Raw genomic sequence first — 15,463 nt, 5'->3', positions numbered from 1 at the left:
TTGATTATCTCCAACATCCTACAAGAGAACCGAAAGGTTAATATTGATAAACAAAATATAATGAAATAGATTATGTGCAATGCACCTAATTTAAGGCAATCAAAGTAACATGAATGAATGACACATAGACTAACAATAAAGTGAAAGACATTAACAAAATTCATATATGTGTTCTAAGGCTGACAAAAAAAATTCATAGTGATTCAATCATGCAGATATGTGTTCTAAGGTTGTCAAAAAAATGTCATAGTGATTCAAGCATGCATATATGGTTTATAAGGTTGTCAAATAAATGTGTTATGTATCACAATCATGCATATATATGTTATAAGACAGTAAAAAAACTTTCATAGTGATGAAATCATGCTTATATATGTTCTAAGGTTGTCAAAAAACTTTTATAGTGATTCAATCATGCATATATGTGTTATAAGGCAGTAAAAAAACTTTCATAGTGATGAAATTATGCTCATATGTGTTCTAAGGTTGTCAAAAAACTTTCATAGTGATTCAATCATGCATATATGTGTTATAAGGTTGTCAAAAAACTTTCATAGTGATGAAATCATGCTTATATGGGTTCTAAGGTTGTCAAAAAACTTTCATAGTGATTCAATCATGCATATATGTGTTATGAGGCAGTCAAAAAACTTTCATAGTAATGAAATCATGCTCATATGTGTTCTAAGGTTGTCAAAAAACGTTCATAGTGATTCAATCATGCATATATGTGTTCTAAGGTTGTCAAAAAACTTTCATAGTGATGAAATCATACTTATATTGTTCTAAGGTTGTCAAAAAATTTTCATAGTGATTTAATCATGCATATATGTATTATAAGGCAGTCAAAAAACTTTCATAGTGATGAAATCATGCTCATATGTGTTCTAAGGTTGTCAAAAAACTTTCATAGTGATTCAATCATGCATATATGTGTTATAAGGCAGTCAAAAAACTTTCATAGTAATGAAATCATGCCCATATGTATTCTAAGGTTGTCAAAATTTTTTATAGTGATTCAATCATGCATATATGTGTTCTAAGGTTGTCAAAAAACTTTCATAGTGATGAAATCATGCTTATATATGTGTTCTAAAGTTGTCAAAAAACTTTCATAATGATTCAATCATACATATATGTGTTGTAAGGCAGTAAAAAAAACTTTCATAGTGATGAAATTATGCTTATATGTGATGAAATCATGCATATACTAGATTGAAATCTAATGACATGAAACAAATGACATGAAACTTTCATACCTGACGGGCACCTGCAGACGAAGTTCTCCTGTCCCGAAAAAAGCTGCACAACTCATTACGAACAACGTCGAAAATGACTTCATATAAAAAGTCACACACTGTGTCCTTAACAAGCTGACAGACACCATCTTAAGAATTAGCAGGGTCAATCGGAAGTTGGGAGTTGATGCTGGCGGGAGAACTTTGAGAGCCCTCGCTGAAGGAGGCAATGACTGGTGTGGTATTACTCTCAAACCCGAATACACGACCCTTTTTGGGTTCACCGGTTGCAGTCACCCATACTACAAGATCAAAAGGCGGATGCTGAGTGGAGTCATCGCTATATCGCTCTACCATCTGTTACTTGTATGACTCTTACAAAGTAATGATTACAGCATGGATTAATAATTAAGAATTACAATATTTATGATAATGTAATTCATGATAACTTGTCTATTATAATGTTTATTAATACAAAAAATACATATTGTTGTTGCTCTCGCCTTCTCTAATACGAACTCTTCTGTGCTCTTACATTTATGTGTTTCAATAAACATATTCTTGTAAGGCATAATGCCTTCTTTTTCTACTTCCTGCGAGGTTAAATGATAAAAAAATTAATTAAAAAGTATGCATCAATACTTATAAATTTGACAATATATATATTAATGAGTTACCATTTTCTTCTGGTGGCTCCCAAAAGTCCTAGATCTACCTGTGTGTAGATGGGCATCGGGCATCTTCGCTCGGCTTTGTGTAACCTTTGTTGAACGGTTTTGAAATTCATGGCTCACCTACTTGTCACACAATTGCATCTCAATGATTTGACCTGATAGTAGGAGGACCATGACCGTTCCACTGCAGTGGATCATCTATCCCACCAGATGCTTTTATTGCTGCAGTCTTCATATTGTGTAGCATGTTGGCAAATCGACTGATAGTCACCTTCTGCCACACTCGCCTTGTGTCCTGCTCCTTCGCAGTCGCGAAGCGATTCAAAGCCTACAAATAATTTCAGAAAGTTAATATACACGACTATAACAAAAAAATAAATATAAAACACATTAGCTACGATGAATGATTGTATACCTTGAATGAGGACCATAATTTGTCCAACACCTCCTTCAAGTACTTTTTCCATTGAGTGATCGATCCTGAAAGATGTTGAACTAGTGACTATCTAATTTCTCATATTACTTCTTATAGCTTGAATCTCGTGCTGCACATGAATTGGTACACATTAACAATTGACTATCGATATACATCTCGTAATGCAATAAATTCTCAATAGCATTAGAGAAAAAAATATAAAAAAGAATATATCTTTCAAATTGGTTCATCCACCGATATTGCACAAGACCACCAACCCTAAGTTCATATGACAAATGTATGATCACATATTTCATAACATCGAAAAATGCTGGCAGAAATATCTTCTCTGGCTGACAAATAGTAGTAACGACAGAATTCTCAAGATTCTTTACCTCAGTTACTACAACTTTTAATGCGCACAATATTCTAAAAAATCTACTCAACTCGGATAATACCCCCCATATAGGTTTGTTTAACATATCATGGAATGCTAAGATAATCAACTGTTGCATAATGACATGACAATCATAGCTCTTCAACCTATATAATTGTCCCTCATCTATCTTCACAACTCGAGCAATGTTATAGACGTATCCATCTGGAAATCTCAACTGTCTCAACCATTGACATACCTACTTTACTTGATCTGGTCCAAGCACATACCTTGCCTTTGGTTTCGGTACTTTGCCATTGTACTCTTTGAGTTCCAATTCTAGTCTTTTACATATTACTTTTAAATTCACACGGGCCTTCGGATTATCCTTCGTTTTTTTTTTTGACATTCATTACCGTATTGAACACATTATCAAACATATTTTTCTCCACATGCATCACATCCAAATTATGTCATATCAATAAGGTCGGCCAATATAGTAGTTCCTAAAATATAGATTTCTTTGTCCAATTATGATCCTTCTCAAATCCAAGGATGAGCGTCAAACTATGGGCATCTATCAGTCCATATGAAAAGTATCACAATCATCTTAAAATCTCTATGCCAGACAACCATGTAGGTGAACCTTATATTTCAATTGTGTATGCTCGGAACACATTTCTTTATCATCGGAATGGATGGTTGCTGGGTAGAAATCGATAGTGACAATCAAACCAGCACGACTTCCTTCTATGCGTCAATCTAAAAGATTTTGTATCCTCTATACAGTACGGACATGCCAACCTCCCATGTGTGCTCCAACCAGATAACATATCATATGCAGGAAAATCACTGATTGTTCATAGAACAACAACCTTCATATTGAAGTTTTGCTTTTTATGGGCATTGTACATGAGAACACTATCATCCCACGGTATTTTTAGTTCATCAATCAATGGCCTTACATATTCATCAAGATTTTGACCCGGAGATGTCGAACTAGAGATCAATAAAGATAAGAAAAGATTTTGATGTCTCATACACAAGCTTGGAGGAAGGTTGTATGGGGTGACAAATATTGGCCAACACGAGTATGAAATTGATCTACCCCCAAATGGATTAAATCCATCTGTACATAAACCGAGCCTAACATTTCTCAATTTCATTGCGAAGGTCTGATGAGTATGATCAAAGTGCTTCTAAGCTTCTGCGTCAACAGGATGCGTGATCTTGTCTTCATCATGTCGAACTTTATTTGCATGATATCTCATGCGTTTAATTGTCCTCGAAGACATACAATCATTGCAATTTAGGGGTGAGGGGAAAGTAGTAGAGCGACTTGTATGACACTTCGTTTGACCTTGTGCTATCATTGCCTCTTGTCTTTGGCTTGAACCGAGAATGCCCACATGAGGGACATGATCTGCTATTTTCTTGATCTTTAAAATACAACATGCAGTAATTTGGACAAGCATCTATCTTTTGATACCCCATACCCAGAGCGTTGACCATAACCTTCGTACGTTAGAAATTTTATGATAATTTCTCATCTTTGGGCAACATACTCTTCACAATAGAGCACAGACGATTAAAATATGATTGACTCAAATTATACTCGAACTTCAAATTTAGTAGTTGAAGAACGACAAAAAAGATAGTGTGACTCACAACCATTCCAAAGTGGCTGATCAACATCTCTAAGTAAGTCATAAAATTTACTAGCTACATCATTTGCTGCTTTTTTCCTCTACCCTAGTTGGTACATCACTAGAACCCATAGCAGAACCCAGTTCTGGTTCTGCAATATTAAATATCAAATTCATATATGGATTATCATGCACCACATCTATCAGTGCATCAAAATTGTTTCAAAATTCTTCACCATGAAGCGTTTGATTCTGATAATCACTAACAAAACTCTTCATGTATATGTGATGTCTAATGCCATTAGGTTCTACAAATCGATTGTTCTTACACATCATGTATGAGCACCTGATCTAACCCGTGGGATCCACTGTACTGACACTTGCCATTGCAAATTCAATAAAACTGTCAACACCATCCATATATTCAAGCGATACTTCATTATCAACTATCATACGATACATCCATTCACGGTTTGCAACCATTTTTTCCTATGATATTACAAATATTATCCTAACCAGTTAAAAGAGAATCATAAGAATGCTATGTGGTTTACAAATTTTTTAGAAATTCTTGTTTGATGATTATTGGTGAGCACTTTTTTTGTTTCAGTTAATGCACAAATTTTCTTTCCAACACCGTCACATTATATTTATACAAATCACAAGGATATTTGGAAAGATGAAATCACATTCACAAACACGATACATTCAATTTAAGCATGTTTTCATGATACAATTTCACATGGAATGCATAATCAAATCCAAAATAACTTCATGCAAGCATGCATACAGTCACATCAAACATTGCAATACATTCAATCATTCATATCACAACAATGTCAAACATGTACCTGCTGCAAACACACTCCAATATCCCGCTAACTACTATCATGCCTAGCATGAAATCTGAACTCCAGCAAAAAGTCCTAGATATTTACAACTAAGTGAGTGTGTGAGCAGAAAAGTATTGCATCCAAGAAAGTAAATAACTTGTGATGTGCTTGCATTACTTACTTACCACGGGTATTTACCCGATTTACATGCTTTTGTATTTGCATTTTTCTTCTTTCTTTTCGCATGACATTTTAAGCCGCATGCGATGCTTAGCATTAAGCATCGCGCATTTTGCTCTGCAATACACCTGCAATGACAAAGACTGTCAGCCAAAGACAAAGACACATGCAATGAGCTTTGCCACACCCTGCCTAACTAAAGGGGAACACGATAGGAAGTAGAGCCCCCTTCCTCTATTGACAGAAGAACCACTCTGGTAGAGGCTTCGCCCTTCCTGCCCGACGAGAAAAGACAACAGCCGACCAGAGAAACAAAGTGGACAGGGGGCGGAGGGGCTCCCACCCTGTCGACTAAAAGAACCAAGGACAAGGGCGACCAAATGAAAACAAAGAAGGTACGGGGAAGGGGCTAAACCCCTCCCTCGTAACTCAAGCAACAGGGAGGGGGTCTCGGTCCCTCCCTTACCAAGAAGGAGAAACGGGAAGGGGCTGAGCCCTTCCCTCAAAACCAAGAAAAATGAGGTAGGGGCCCAAAGCCCCTGTTGAAATTTTTTTCACAGGCGACAAGGGGTGTCTATCCTGTTGACCTGTCGGAAAATAGGCAGGGCCTTAAGCCCCTGCAGGCCGGCCATGGTTTGCCGGCAGGGAAGAATGACATGCTCCTGCCGGTCAACATAAAAGAAACAAAAGGAGAAGAAGAAGAAGAAGAAGAAGAAGAAGAAGACACGGGAGAAAGAGAGAGGGGGTGAGAGGTTATCTAGAGAGCTGAATGAGGGTTCAACTATGAGAGTTGAGTGAGGGAGAGGGTTCGATAATGTAAGTGAGGAAAGAAGTAACATGACAGTCGGTGGTCGGCGGTGACACATGGCGATCGATGGTCGGTGGTGGCACACGATGGTCGGTGGTCGCACACGATGATCGACGAAAGGAGAGGGGGTTCAGGGAAAGGTGAATGAGGGTTCAGGGTCAGTGGTCGGCGGCGACACACGACGGTGACAAAGATGGAGTGAGGGAAGAAGTAACACGGTGGTCGACGGCAACACATGGTGGTCGATGGTCGGTGATCGGCGGTGGCACACAATGATAGATGGAAGGAGAAAGGTTTCTGGGAAGGTGAATGAGGGTTCGGTGTTGGTGGTCGGCGACGACACACGGCGGCGAGAGAGACAGAGTGAGGGAAGAAGTTACTCGGGCAGCGGGCGACGGGCTGCAGAAGGAAAGAACTCGTCCGACGGGCGGCGAGAGGCAACTACGTGAGAGGAATGAAAAAGAAAGGGAAAGAAAAAATCTCACATTAGGGACTTACGGAGAAATTAGTGACGAAAATTTTTTGTCTCCTAATCCGTCGTCAATTAGGGATAAAATAGCGACAAAAATATTTTGTCGCTCATCCGTCGCTAAGTTGCGACGGAGTTTGAGACAGAATTTTTCATCGGTAATTCTGCAACTAATTCTAATTTTAAGAACTAGTTTTCTTTAGCTAATCCATCGCAAATTTGCGATGGATTATTTTCGTCGCTAATTAACGTTTTTATTGTAGTAAATCAAAACCCGTGCGGGATGGAGGTGGGGATGGACTTACGATTTTTTCCGTCCCCATCTTCAATCCCCGCCCTGCCCTATCCCTGATCCTTCTTTAGGGATGGCAGTGGATTGAAGGGAAATGGGGGGCCACCCCGCCTTGCCCCGAGGTTAAAATCAAGACCCGTGCAAGAATGGAGATGGGGATGGAGAGCAGCATTTTGAGACGGGGCGGGGGTTGGGACCCCCGATCCCTACCCATAGCAGGTGCAGCTGGTTGTTTAGGATCTTGACGAGTGACATAAGCACCAGAGCGGTGAAGCGTTGAACCACACTTCCTTGCGAAGTTAATAATCCCTTCATAGTCAACATGTTTGAAATAACGGTTATTTTTACCAATGGGGACTCCTCTTGTTTGGTAGGATCTGTTAGTGCACGTCACCATGTGTTGGGACGTTGCGAGTTCAAAACCCAATGGTATGTTGTTTTGCTGGTGGAGATCGCCTTAACCCCAGCTTGCCTTTAGAAAAAAAGTTATTTTCAACCTCCACCTCAATCTCGTTGATAGCTGCGAAATCCACCGATTATACCATGCATGGAACATGTAAAACTAATAAAAAAATATTATTTTATCAGGTGTGATCTGGGTCTGGTTCATGTAATCCTTGTAAGATCCGGGTATGGTTTATCTTATGGCGGGTCTGATTAGACTTGGGTCCAGACCCAATACCATCATCTCAAATCAGGTCTGGGTGTGGTTTCACCTGAGTCAGAACCAAACCCGACCCTTTGACCCCTGTGTCCAATCAACCCTGCTTCAATTACTTGAATGACTTGAATCAACTTGTATAACAAAGGTGATATGGAAAATATATATATGTAGTTTAAATTACTGTTTTTTGGTTTAATTATATGGATCCTTTGTTGTTCAAAAAATCAATATCTAATTTAAATAAATGTTTAAAAATTGCATGGTCAACCAAACTGGAGGAAGAGCTGGTTCACATCAGTAGGAAAGATCAGCTGTTTCATTATGGGACTGGGCATCATCCTGGTTCAAGGCTGAATTGTTTCAACCGGAGTCTGGTCTAGTATCTTCTAATTATATGTATTTGGATTAGCATGTTAATCAGATCCATATTTAAACTCTAAAACCGATTCCAGTTCTTTAAGTTAATCAGATTTGGAATACTTTACGAATCTGGTTAAATGGTTAAATCAGTCACTGGATATCCAAACAAAACAGATTCTTTGACATTCCCACTGACCAATAATCAGTCAGCCCACAGTTCATTCGCCAGTGTGAGTGATAACTCAGAGCACCCAGATTCTAACCAGAAAATTAGAGCAGGAGGCACCTTGTTTAAAAACCAGCACCAACCAGTGTGGGTCTCACGACTCTCACCTAAACCCAGCTAGACCTACGTGACACTCGTAGCCAACCCACCTAAGTTGTATTTATGGACCCATCCTAATTTTGACCTAAATATATAAATAAATAAATAAATAATATATATAATGATTGAAGTGTCGGACGATGCTCGGACGTGCAATCGAGCTCTGCGCATCAAAAGCAGCAGTCTTTGACCGCTGCTAAGCAGAAAAAGATACCTTTAGTGTCACTTAGGTCTATTTTCTTATCGATTTGGATGTGCAATCAGCAACATGCGCAGGCCAGATGTAACATCGAACTCATTCGAGTTCGACATTACACCCTACTCTCTCTCTCTCTCTCTCTCTCTCTCTATATATATATATATATATTAGTGTGTGTGTGTAATATATTGGCTACACTCTAAGAGTATTATACTCTTTAGCTGAAACTCATAGGTGCAAGTTTTATTTGATCAATTTGATCTTATGAAAGCGGTCAACATGATCCATTTGTTAGGACATGCACTTTGGAACAAGGGGCTTTCGCTTAAAAATATGATTTTTTCAATCTGTAAATTTTGATGCATTGTAAACCATGAAAATTTGAAACCTTTCAAAAATCTATTTATATGCTATTAGATGATCGAAAACACCATGAACATGTGTTCCTGATAGGCAAACTGGGGGATAACCTTCATGAGATTCCACACCAAAAATTTGTTTGTTATCGCTAATTTCTTTTACGAAGAAAAGTGATTTGGATTGAGTTACATTTGACATGAAAACTTGATATTTCTGTATTGCATAATTTAACGCATTCAGATCATCGATTTTAACGTTATTAATGACCTGACTATCATGTAAAAATATAATAATCTAAAACATGTGTTTTACTAAGTAAACTATATATACTGATTATCTAGATAGTTTGGTTCATGTAATACTCAGTTAGTCACCATGGCTTTGCATGTGTAAGCATGCACACACACAAAAGCACTAGGAACTGCCCAATCAAGCGATCGGACGTTCAAAATAGTTCTACAGATGGGATCTATATGGTTTGTTTAAAAAACAGGTTTTGGATTATGTAATTTGAGTGTAAGAAGCATTTTCAAGGGCTTAAAAAATCGACGGTATAAATTGTGCCATAATTTGATGATTCAAAAAATCATGATCTTCCAGAATATACAATCCAAGAAGTTATTTCTAGCAAGAAAACCATGTTGAACACATCTATACAGTCAGATGAAGTGACCTAAGGGCTGTTAACTTTGCCACAAATAGGGTTGCAAAAGGGTCGGATTCAGGATGGAAGCTTTTGCAAATTTTGGCTGTCCCGGATCTGATCTGAACTGACTCCCCAATATATTTTCTGATACAAAATCCAAACTATTTGCATTCATAATAAAAAGTGGATATATATATATATATAAAGAGAGAGAAAATTAGGTAGGTACAAAATTGATGCGTGCTAAATGGGTTTTTCTGCCCTTTTGGTATTTTTTTGCAGTTCTGATCCCCATAAATGTATTGGGCATGGTCGATTTACGAGGAATCCACACCTGGATCATGTGTTTTGGATGAAAAAAAATGGTATTTGAAGCTTTGAAAATTTACAAAGATTTTGGACTGTTGATTTTTCAAACCTTATAAAAACTCACTCATGTGTCAGAATCGAACACTTCAAGAGCTGATCCCTATAAAATCAAGTACATAGATCACATCTGTACGGTCAGAATTTAAAAATAAAACAAAAAAACTGAAAAAATCATTTAGCACCTACCCATTGCTAGTAGTGCTTAGGTTTTTGATCCCTATATATATATATATATATATATATATATATATATATATATATATATATATATATATATATATATATATATATTAGTGCGTAGGTGCTTGCACATTAGGTACTTGACATGTACTTGAACATGTTGGCCATCCATCGAGTGCTTGATGGATGGCCAGTGTCAAACAAGTTTTTTTGCTCAAACGAGCAATAATGATGACAAAAGTCGCGACTAAAGGTCAATAGCAGCGACAAAATTTGTCGCTAAAGGTCAACAATAGTGATTTTTGTCGCCACTATTGCTCGTTTGGGAGGAAAAATATATTTTTGAAGTTAATTTTTTTTATGTTGTTCGTCCATCAACCACGCGATGGACGGCCAGCACGTTCAAGTATGTGTCAAGTTTCTAATGTTCAAGCTCCTTCCACTTTTCTTATCTCTCTCTATGAGAGAGTATAACGTAGGTGCTTGCAATACGTTTTTGATGTGGTTTTCAGGGTTTTTTTGTTTTATTTTTAAATTCTAGCCATACAGATATGATCTATGTACTTAATTTTATAAGGATCAGGGATTGAAGTGTTGGATTTGAACACATGCACGAGTGGGTTTTTATAAGGTTAAAAAAATCAACGGTCCAATCTTTGTAAAATTTTGCAGCTCCAATTATCATTTTTTTCAACGAAAAATCATGATCCAGGTGTGGATTCCTCGTAATACTGGAAGAACAGAAGAACCCATCAAGCACATATCACAAATACTTAATGTATATATATATATATATATATATATATATATATATATATATATATATATATATATATATATATATATATATATATAAGAAAATTAGTTCTTTTATAACCGTCCATGTACAGCATTGAGAGTGCTGATCTTTTGTGTTTCAAGCCACGTTCGGCATATATAACTCCACACGTGCTCAGTAAGTTTCATTTGCTACAAATCAATTGTTGGATTGTAGTTTTTTGTGAGAAAATATGATTTTATGGGTCTTTAAATTTATGAGAATGACTCGTTGATTCTTGAAGCCTTATAAAAACCTGCTCACATATCATAATTAATCCAAGGATCTAAACACTCATTTCTACAAAACAGACCACGTAGATAATATCTATAAGATTAGACTCCAAAAAAAAACAAAACTAAAAAGTTGAAAATTAAAGCTGAGTGAGTGTGCGGGTGTGTGCATAAAGCGTCGAGGCTACTTCTATATCTTTTTCTCACCAATTCGAAATACAAAGGAAAATGGTTTAATTTCACCCCTTAGTTTTCTTAGTTCCTTAGATCAAACGCCCAAAAAGGCATCAATTTGCTACCTTTCTATGCTCTGCACGAATCATAGCATTGATACATTCACGGGGATAATCTTTTAGGGCATACAAGTAAGGGTGTCAATGGGTTGGGTTTACCCGGACCCGACCCGTACCAAACCCTATATGGTCCGGGTATGGTGATAAATAAAAAGACCCGATTAAGACCTGAAGGCCTGATTAATAGATGGAGCCGGATATAATTTGTGAAATTTTATACCAGACCCAGGCCCGACACGAGTTCCAATTAAGACCCGCAAATTTTCAATGTAAAAAAGGTAAAAAATATTTTTTTACCGGGTATGACCCAGATCTGGTTCATGTAGTTCTTATTGGGTACGGGTATGATTTCTCTTATAATGGTTCTGATTAGACCCGGGTCTGAACCCGATACCATACCTGAAAATTGGGGCCAGGTCTGGTTTCACCTGGTTTCGAACCAGACCCGACACTTTGACACCCCTACATACAAGCAGCTAAGCCAGCACATGGGGGTCATAATCAAAGCCGGCAAGCAAGGCAGAACCTTTTCCTCACTTAACTTGTGGACAGCAACCTGAAACCCTAAACCAATTAGCTTAAACCCACTGTCCCCTCTTCACAAAGGTCCATAAAAAGATCCAACTCTAAAGCCAGTAAAAGCATATCATTTTCAATGGCCATGAAGGTGCAGATACTAAGCTCTGGGCCTCGGGCCAGACATACTGGGCTCAGGCCAACGACCACCTCCATAAAGTTAAGGCTGAAAGTGCAAAACTTGAGGCCCCCAACACAGCTAGGAAAGATGAGAATCTTCACTCAATAATTTATTGCATCCAAAGTTGTGCTAATTAAGATGTGGTCTGTCAATGAGCTACGTGCATGATTCCTTTGCTCAATAAATGTCAATGGCATGGCACCAATTCATGGTTGGAACTTATTATCAGCTTAATCATTTCTTATTCGCTACTTGATTACCCAATTGGCATTAGGGATGGCAGTGGGGGCGGGGCGGGGCGGGGGACAAGGTCTCCACCCCGCCTCCATCCCCGGCAGGGATGGATTTTATCCTCCACCCCCGCCTTCATCCCCGTTTCATGTCCTCCATCCCCGGTTCAAACGGGAATGAGGCGGGGCGGGGCGGGGATATTGCGGGGAAAAGTGGTCGGAGCGGGGTTGGGGCGGGGATGAGGCGGGGCGGGGAAAAGTGCACGTCCATCCCCGCCTCCATGCCTGGACGGGGATGGATTTTAACCTTCGTCCCCGCCTCCATCCCCATTTCATACCCTTCATCCCCGGTCCAAACGGGGTGAGGCGGGGCGGGGCCCCGCTTTCCCCCGGTCCACTGCCATCCCTAATTGGCATTGTTCAATGATTTTTTTCGTATGTTCAGTTGCTGTTTGACATCTGCCAAATTAGTAATCCCAAGTCATTTACCAAATTATGCAAAAATGGGTCCTGCTAAACCCTGTTGGTGCTAAATCGGAGCTAAAGCGTGCTGACTGTCCATCAATGGACGGTTAGCACGCAAAAAACATAAAAATCATATTTTTGACCTTTAAAGCGCCAGTTAAGGGTATCAGACCTTTGCTGGCGCTTGTAGTACACCAGTAAGACCTTTTTAAAAAATGTGCTCGGCTTTTAGTGGCACACTAAAAGTGCCAATAAAAGTCAACACCTAAAAGCCAAAAATGTAATTTTTGAATTTTTTGTGCACTGACCATCCATCAACGCGTGCAATGGACGATCAACGCGCTTTAACTCCCATTTAGCACAAATGTGGTTTAGCACGGACCCATTTATGTATATATAGGGTAAATATTGGCTACTAATGAAGGTAAGAAACTAATGAGTAGAAATCACTTTTTTCTTCAAATTTTTTTAATTTCTTGAAGATCAAATGTTACAGATATGATCTACATGGTTTGTTTAGTAAAAAACTTGTTTTGAATTATATGATTATGACAAGTAATTAGGTTTTTAAAGGGGTCCAAAAAATCAACGGCTCACAATGTGCCAAAATTTCATAACTCAAAGGATCACATTTTTATATTTAGAAAAACATGACCCAAGCCTTGATTCGTAGCAAACAAACCATGTTGAACACATCTATGTGGTTAGACTGAGTGGATACAACTTGCACCTATGATTTCTAGCTCATTATTTTCTTACCTTCGTTAGTAGCAAATACTTTTCCATGTATATATATATATATATATATATATATATATATATATATATATATATATATATATATATATATATATATATATATATGTGTGTGTGTGTGTGTGTGTGTGTGTGTGTGTGGTAATATATCTGCGCTAAATTATGAAACATGCTAAATGGGTTTTCGGTTTTTTCAGTATTTTTTTCGCGGTTCTAACCCCATAAATGTGTTTGGCATGATCAATTTACTATGAATTCACACCTATATCATGTGTTTTTGATGAAAAAATTTATATTTGGAACCTCAAAAAATTTACAAAAATTTTGGACCGTTTATTTTCTGAACCTTATAAAATCCCACCCATTTGTTGGGATATAATGCTTCAAGACCTGTTCCCTATAAAATCAAATACATAGATCACATTTGTATGGTCAGAATTTAAAAAAAAAATTTAAAAAGCCTGAAAAACCCATATATATATATATATATATATATATATATATATATATATATATATATATATATATATATATATATATATATATATATATATATATTTGAGGCAGACCATGGTTTGTCACTTGAGATGGAATGACCACAGTTCAAAACCCATGGAGGTGTCCCTTAACATAGGGTGATCAAAACTGGTGCTTGTTGGTGGCCAAAGTGACCTTATGGGTTATACCAATTGGATGCCTGCCGGTCAATGATGGAGGGGTTTTCCATGAGACTGGCAGAAAACAAATATATCTGTATATATGTATTACAAACATTAAAAAAAAACTTGTAATGTTAGATGACTCAAATTGAAACCATTCAAGCCCCACAACATGTGTGGGAAACAAGGGATTAAAATCCAGAGTAGACATTATTTGTAACAAGTAAAGAAGCAACACAGTCACTAATCCTCACAAACTCTGTTCATAATTTCAGAACTTTTGATTGAAATGGATCCAGAGTGATAGCTAGATTATTGGAATCCGATTGTGTGTGTATTGTGTAGCCGAAACTGTGTGCTATTTCAACAGGTTTGAACATAGGTAACAAATTTAAGGCTCATTTTTTAGGGGATAAAGTTTGGTTCAATCGATTGCAAATACAATCGACTTAGCAAACACGGTGTTTTTTTTTTGTTGCATCTAACACCAGAGATGTAATCTGCATGTTTTATTTAGTGGGTCTGGCTTTTGGATTGCGCTACTACAACCTGTATATAGGTTTTTCTAGCGATCCAAAAATCAACGGCTATGACTGCATCATATTTTTCATCCCATAAAATCATGTTTTTTTTTTTGTAAAAAGAACATGATCTAAGGGTTGATTCCTACTAAATCAAGCATTCTAAACATATCTATGAGGTTAGATTGAGTCAAAACAACTGATATTATGAGATTCCAACTAGACTGTAGGTATGATCGATTGTAGCAAATATAAATCCCTTTTCAAGGGACTAAATAATTGCCCCAAGGGGGGTTGGCGTAGTGGGGGTGGGGCCTTGAATGCTAGACGGGCAGTTAAGGTTTGATTTTCATGGGTGTCGCTCCTCTTTGCAATACAACGCGCAGCATAGGCCACGGGGGCCAGGGGTCCTAGCCTTGGAGTTTTACGCTTCCGGCACGATGACTGTAGGTATGGCAGGTAGAGCCAGCATGACCAGGTCTTCGTGCCGGGTGCAGTTTCTTCGGGTTATAAATCTAAAAAAAATGGCTAAATAATTAGAACTTCTTACCAGACTAATTTTTTTTGTGGCTAAGAATTCATAATTGTTATATTGGACCATCCTCGACCTAATGAATGATAAACATAAAATATCAAACGTAGGCAGGCCTTTTAAGGCTTCAAAATTCGATGGCCTACAATGTGTCAACACATTCTCGCCTCATAAAACTGTGTTTAATTTTTCATTGGAAAAACATGATCCAAAATTAAGCCAGTTC

This window comes from Nuphar pumila, chromosome 2, assembly GCF_984573655.1.
Source record: "Nuphar pumila chromosome 2, dmNupPumi1.hap1.1, whole genome shotgun sequence".
NCBI classification, from domain to species: Eukaryota; Viridiplantae; Streptophyta; class Magnoliopsida; order Nymphaeales; family Nymphaeaceae; genus Nuphar; species Nuphar pumila.
Note: the sequence above shows the minus strand (reverse complement) of the source record.